Below are 7,500 nucleotides of genomic sequence, written 5' to 3' on the forward strand. Positions count from 1 at the left end.
GATCAACCAGCGTTGATATATAGATGTAGGAGAATTTGTTTGGGAAGTAATAAGTCCCTTTGACATCTCTTCATCTGCAAAAGATTCTCGACGTGAAAACACAGAGACAAAGGGCTGATCTTTGAATAGGAAAAGAATTGATCTGCAGGGTCCCAAATGAATTGGCTTATTCGAAAAAACCCTTGTTCTTTGGAAGATCTATCTCGTGTCTGGTACTGCACGGTTCCACTCCGCAAGAACTCCGAATCATTCTCTTGAAGCTTATCCTCTTTATGATAAATGATCCGCTTGTCCCGAAATGACCTGACCCAATAGGGAAATCCCAATTTATTGGGCCTTTCGATAAAATCAAATAGATTGCCATGAGGGCGCCATAGTCTAGGAGCCCAAACTATGTGATTGAATAAATCCTCATCCTCCTTTATCTGTTGCAGGTCGAGGGTTCCTTCTCCTTCCCCTTCTTCAAACCCCGATTCGTATTTTTCATATAGAAATCTCTGATCAACGATAGAACAAGATCCATTTTGCATCATATCTAACTGATTCCTTGGTTCGGACCGAAGAAGCAATGTCACTCGATCATTATCAAACTGACTGCATTCTGTCCGTGAGTATCCACCAGAGCGCTTTCTAATAGGCCATGAACTAGATCAGAATCATTCTCAACGAATCCATAAGAAGTGATCCAATTTTGTTCATCGGGTCCCCAAAGATCTTGAGCGACCGATCCGGCAGAACAACTCAAAAGATAAAGAAGTATCGTTAATTTCTTCATGCTCGTTCCAAGTTCGAAGTACCATTTGGACAAATAAGAATCCCTTCCTTACATGATTTCTTCTTCATATAGATAGATATAGGATCTATGGAGCAATTACTTAGAAGTACATTTTGTGCAACAGCCCTTCCTATCTGATAGAAAAGGATCTCATGATACTGAACGGATCTTACCTGGGATCGCAAATCCCAAGTTTGTCTATGAAGAGCTGATCTAATTGTATTAGTGTCTATAATTGATTTCTTTTGTGTAATACTAATTGATAGGACCTCATTGGTAAGTGCTACAAGATCTCGTGCATTGGAACCCATGGTTATGGATCCGAATCCATTAGTATGGGACATTTTCTTTTCCAAGCGGAATCCCCTAGTATATGAAAGAATGAAAAAGTGCTTTCGTTGTTGTGGAATAAGAAGCCTTCGTATCTTAATGCATGTATTTGATTTATTCGGAGCTATTAGAGCGGGATCCACTTTTTGGGGAATATGAGTCGAAGCAATAACAAGAATATTTCTAGTGGAACATCTTTCACAATCCCTGGGGAGATGGTTCACTAATAGACCGAGGGATAAGTAATTCGACTCATTCACATAAAGATCATGAATGTTTGGAATCCATATTATGCAAGGAGACATTGCTTTTGCTAATTCTAATGGAAGGGTGATCTCAAATTGGTCTATTTTCGGCGTCATATACATAGTTAGCACATTCGGCATAGTTAGCAGCTCCGTATCAAGGTCATCATCGTCACGATCATCAATATCGATATCGTCACGATCCTCAATATCGATATCATCAATAAGATAACCTTGATTGTCATCCAGGAACTTGTTCGGAAATACCGTAATGAAGGGAACATAGGAGTTTGTCACTCGGTATTTGACAAATATGATCGTCCAGTTCCTATAAAACCTATCACTAAAATACCCCTAGAAGGGGTAGGGCTAAGCGGAGCGAAAAGGGTTTTCCATGAGATGGGAAATGAGAACTATTAGCCCACACGGGGTTTGTGAATAAGTAATTGTCTGATAATGAGCAAGGAATATCCGTCTTTCTGCTAAACAGGATCTATTGAACTCATAATTCATTAGATACCTTTTTTGAATGTCAACTAAGTATCGTAAGTAAATGGATCCCGGTTGTTCAATCATTTGATAACCAGAGTCATTCTTTGATAAATGATCACTATGAGTCAGACTCAATAGAATTTGATCAATCCTTTTTTCTGTCGTTAAGGTGGAGAACTGAACTAAGAATTCTCTTTCTGCATCATCAATCCAATCACTGTTCGCGACCCAGGATTCTATTTGATCATCAATCCAATCACTGTTCACGTTTTTTCTTATCAATGAATAGATCTCTTTACTTGTACGACTTAGATGTCTCGTATTTCTCGAAAAAGTGATTGAATTGATGGGATTTGGTATGATACTTATGAGATAGATGATATCGATGAGATTGATATTCAAATCTTTCTTCTTAGAACGTATTGATTTGACCCCATAAGTGGGACCACCACTCAATAGCATGTTGCCACCAGAAGCAGAACTCCGTATTTCTTCCAGAGAATCTCCTAATTGTTCCAGAGCAACTAGAAAGAGATTCTTTAACCAGAAAGAATTCAGTTCAGGTGGAGGATACCTATCCAGAAGTTTTCGCAACTCAATCATGTATGATGGAATCATCAAAGATTTGATCTTTTCTAACTCTGTCTGTAACTCACTAGAGACTCGGGAAATAAAGAGAAGATGCGTACGAACGAGATATCCAGCAACAAGAAGAAGGAAAAGGATTGAATAGAGGAACTCCCGAGCATTTGGTGATCTCAGATGTGTCCACTTCAATGGAACGGGTGACTCATTATTTCGATGAATCATTTCTTCGGGCAGAAGAAGATTCTGTAAACACTTACTCGAAATCTCACTTATCAGATTCCATCGTGGAAGAATCGCCCACAATGGAATCTGAAGAATTGACCATGATATATCTGATCCATGCATAATATCATAAAAAAGGATACAAATTTGTGACTGCTACTTAGTATCGGCAATGGGTCTGAAAAAGTATCTAAAAGGATGAAATTTATATATTTGCACCCTGCCGAAGTAAGGAACCATGGCATATACGTTTGGAACAGATTCCATTTTGAGAGATTTGAAAAAGCACTATCTCGTTGAAAGGCTCTATACATCTGCCGTTTCTCAACGCATTTCTTTAGACAAAGATTCCGTTTTTTTGCGGATGGTAAATCTTTCTCAGAACATGGAGTGTGAATCAAACCCATGTTTGAATTGAAACTGAGATACTGATGCAAGTTCTTCCCTTCTGAATCAGATAGATTCATATCTGAAAGAGGCTGACAATAAGTTGAAAGAGGCTGAGATTTGTACAAGTTATACGTTTCGTCACCACTTTGTGGAAAATCGTTAGGTATGAATATGTCAGATACCTGTGACTCGATTGGTGAAATAGTATCTCTCTCCAAAAAAACATGTTTTTTTTTACCGACGCACAAAGAAAATATCTTGTTGCGGATGAACGAGATATGGAGGAATTGTCCATATGTAAGATCATAATTATCGATACGGGTCTTTTCCGCATAAAAAGGGAATCTTTTGTTAGAATAGAAGCAGAAGTGATGTGGATTATTCAAGAATCGAAGTAGATTTGCTTTATAAAAAGAAGATATCAATGAACTTCTATGAAATGGTTTCACGGGATTCAGCCAATTGTCCCGATCGTGGGATATCATTGAGAAATAGGAATCGGTGTTATCAAAGAATTTCCTGCGATTATTCCTAGTATGGAGTGAGTCAATCATCCACTTTGGTATCTTATTGAACAAAAATGCTGATATTGTTCCCCCATTGATCAAGAATTTCGATCTTTGGGAAGTATCATGATCATCCAATAAGAAGGGTTTCAATTTATTCAAATGAACGATTTGAACACCTATTGATTCTAACAACTGATTGCAGAGTTGATCATTCGGACCTTTCAATTCATAGATGTGGATCTCGGACCTATGAATGGGGATATTCCCGATACTCACAAAGAAAAAAGTAAGTGACTTAGACAAAAAGAGAAGTGACTTGGACAAAAAGAAATGAAGTGACTTAGACAAATCTTGTTTGTCGATAACCTTGGACCAATCAATCGAATGTTGATTAATACGTAATCGATCGAACACCACTTGAAAACGGTTCTTCTGTTCAGAAACGAAATGCTCCAAATGCTCCTGGAAATTCTTGCTCCCATTGGACCATTTGTATCTATATGCATTAGGATCCCGATTCATGGATCTCTCGGTTCGAGAAATAAGAGGATCGAACCATTTCTTCTGACTCTTTTTCACATTCGATAAATGTTGGTTGATCATATATTTCATTATAGTTATATGATTCAGAGTATCATTTCCTATTTGATCCCTTTGAATTCCATATTCGAAGTTGCGATCGGATCTATTCATTAAAAAGAATCTATTCGATAGATTTCTTATGTACCCATAGGTGCTATATTGGATTTGAATCAGATTTCGGATCAATCTATATTGATTGACTGCCTCCATTATGTTGTTGCTAGCAAATACCACTATTTTGGGTTTTGGATCTTCCAAACCATTCCTGCAGGAGATCCGGACCCATTTTTTTCTGATCCTTCGATAAAAAGATTCATTCTCTTCATCAAAAATATGAGGTAGAACCAATAAAGAGTTCTTTTTCGATTCATCCCTGGAGTTGAATACCTCATTCAAGAATTTTTTTTGATCCAACCCGTAGGAATCAATAGAAAAGGCAAATCCCTTATGATACACCGGATCAGGCTCGGTTATTGATAGAGTGAATAGATCTGCCATTTCTTGAAATCTCTCTTCTGATTCAAAATCGTGGTGCAACGTGTATCTCCCTTTGTTCCGGTCATGGAATAGATGGAATAAATCACAAAATGGGTTTTTGTTCAAGAATGAGATCTTATTAGAACTGTCCATATCCGGTTCATCCTTCGGAACCATATCACATCCCCGATCTGATGAAATAGGATGAATTGAGACGGTATTTTGTAAATACGTAATTATCTTGAATATATCAACCATTTCTTTCTTTTCCGATCGCCTGGAAGGGACAAAAGAAAAACATCTTGTTGTTTCTTCAACAATTTCTGATCTCTAGTGAACCTCTCAGTAGCATTCGAAACCAGATGAAGTTCTGACCATCTGTCGGAGAAAAAAGAACGAATTGATCTTGTAGGATTCCCAAGAAATTCTTCGATTTTTTCCGGAAACAGATGATTATTCATCTGCTTTTCACGTTCCGTGAATAGCCGGGACATTGAGGAATATCCAGAAGGGTATTTCGGGAATCGATCTGATTCTATCTCTGTTCGTTCCGTTTGAAGAGAGGAAGGATCCCAAAGAATCAATCTTTCTTTTAGTTGCTGAATCTCTGTTTGATTGATCAATGTGTGATATTCCGAATCCTCATTCCTAATGGAATCGAAATGATCTCTGGATTGATCAGAAGATCCTTTCAATTGGCTAGAATCCGTTACTTGAACGAAAATAGATCTTGTGGAATCATATTGAATATTTGACGATACATTCCGTACCTTGCTAAAAAACCGATCCTTGTTTACCAACCACATATTGTCTAACCAAATCAAATTCTCTCTCGATACGTTCCTCAAAAAATCCGATTCGTGCTGATTCTTCCCCAACTAACGAAGAGATCTTGGTGGAATTGCCACATATGAAATTGAGCACAATTTTGCAAAGAAATATCCCACTTGTTTCTCGAGAAGAGATGGGAAACATGCTCAATATCATTTGATGGAATAGTTGCCTCAGCTCCTTGTTGTTTGAGGAAACCCTCCACTTCAATTGGTCTTTTTTCACGAAAAGCAGACATGAGATAACAAATCAAGTGTTTCGCTAAGATTTCGAATAGCTGTCCCGAATTCAAATTGATTATGTTTCGCTTCTTCCTCGGAGAAACACGATCAAACAATTCCCAACCATGGTCCTTGCGGATCGGATCATCCATATAGGATACAAAAAGAAACTCCAGATATTTGATATCTTTCTCTTTGAATGAGATCTCAATTCCAGCTACTGTTTCATTAGATATCTTACAACTAGAATCCCTCTTTTTTCCGATCCAGTTCCTCCACCACCGCGAACCCCAGTTAGATTCAGGCATGATACACTTTTTAGTTATTGGGAGGACCCAAGTACTCTCTTTCGGATCCATGAAACAACTCTCAGAGATCTTTTTCCCTTTTGGAAGATACAGGAGCGAAACAATCAACCTATTGATATTGGGAGACCAAAAAGATTCTTCCAATGTATCATTTCTGGGTCCAATGGAATTCATAGGTATAGGAAGAAGCCCCATCAAATAGAGATTTTTTCTTTCGACCATATTTCGATTGTTAATACGATATATAAGGACCGCTACTACAAGCAGTACTACACCTTTGATCGTGAAAGTGAAATATCGATTGCTTGTTGAACCCTGTGAATCACGTGAAAGCAGGACACTCCAAGTTTGGGGGCCAAGGAGTTTCACAAAACGTTCTTGGTGGAAAAAATGTGAGTGAAAGACACCACTGAATCGAATTTGGTCCATGAATCTAAGAAATAGCGAGAATTCTTGATCTCTCTCAATATCTCTCTCAATTCCAAAATACAGGATTTGAATTGATGCCGTTTCATTGATTTCTCCTAAACGAAAGATTATATTTCAATTGAAATCCACTTACACAAAGACAGCCCCGTTGATGACGAGTCTCCGCGAAGCATCCATGGCTGAATGGTTAAAGCGCCCAACTCATAATTGGCAAATTCGTAGGTTCAATTCCTGCTGGATGCACGCGAATTGGAACGTTCAATAATAGAATTGGCTCCGTATCAACGGAATCTCATCATCCATAGATAACTAATTGGTATATTCATACTATAAGAATAAGATAGAAACGGTAGAAACGGTAAGAATTCTAATTCTTATAGATACTGGAACTCATAGGGAAGAAAATGGATTTATGGATGGAATCAAATATGCAGTATTTACAGAAAAAAGTATTCGGTTATTGGGGAACAATCAATATACTTCTAATGTCGAATCAGGATCACTAGGACAGAAATAAAGCATTGGATCGAACTCTTCTTTGGTGTCAAGGTAGTAGCTATGAATAGCCATCGACTCCCGGGAAAGGGTAGAAGAATGGGACCTATTATGCGACATACAATGCATTACAGACGTATGATCATTACGCTTCAACCGGGTTATTCTATTCCACCTCTTATAGAGAAAAGAACTTAAATAAAAAAAATAAATACTTAATAACATGGCCATACATTTATACAAACTTCTACCCTAGCACACGCAAAGGAGCCGTAGACAGTCAAGCGAAATCCAATCCACGAACAAATTTGATCTATGGACAGCATCGTTGTGGTAAAGGTCGTAATGCCAGAGGAATCATTACCGCAAGGCATAGAGGGGGAGGTCATAAGCGTCTATACCGTAAAATCGATTTTCGACGGAATGCAAAAGACATATCTGGTAGAATCGTAACCATAGAATACGACCCTAATCGAAATGCATACATTTGTCTCATACACTATGGGGATGGTGAGAAGAGATATATTTTACATCCCAGAGGGGCTATAATTGGAGATACCATTGTTTCTGGTACAGAAGTTCCTATATCAATGGGAAATGCCCTAC

The sequence above is a fragment of the Nymphaea colorata genome, unplaced genomic scaffold (genome assembly GCF_008831285.2).
Source record: "Nymphaea colorata isolate Beijing-Zhang1983 unplaced genomic scaffold, ASM883128v2 scaffold0449, whole genome shotgun sequence".
Classification (NCBI taxonomy): Eukaryota; Viridiplantae; Streptophyta; class Magnoliopsida; order Nymphaeales; family Nymphaeaceae; genus Nymphaea; species Nymphaea colorata.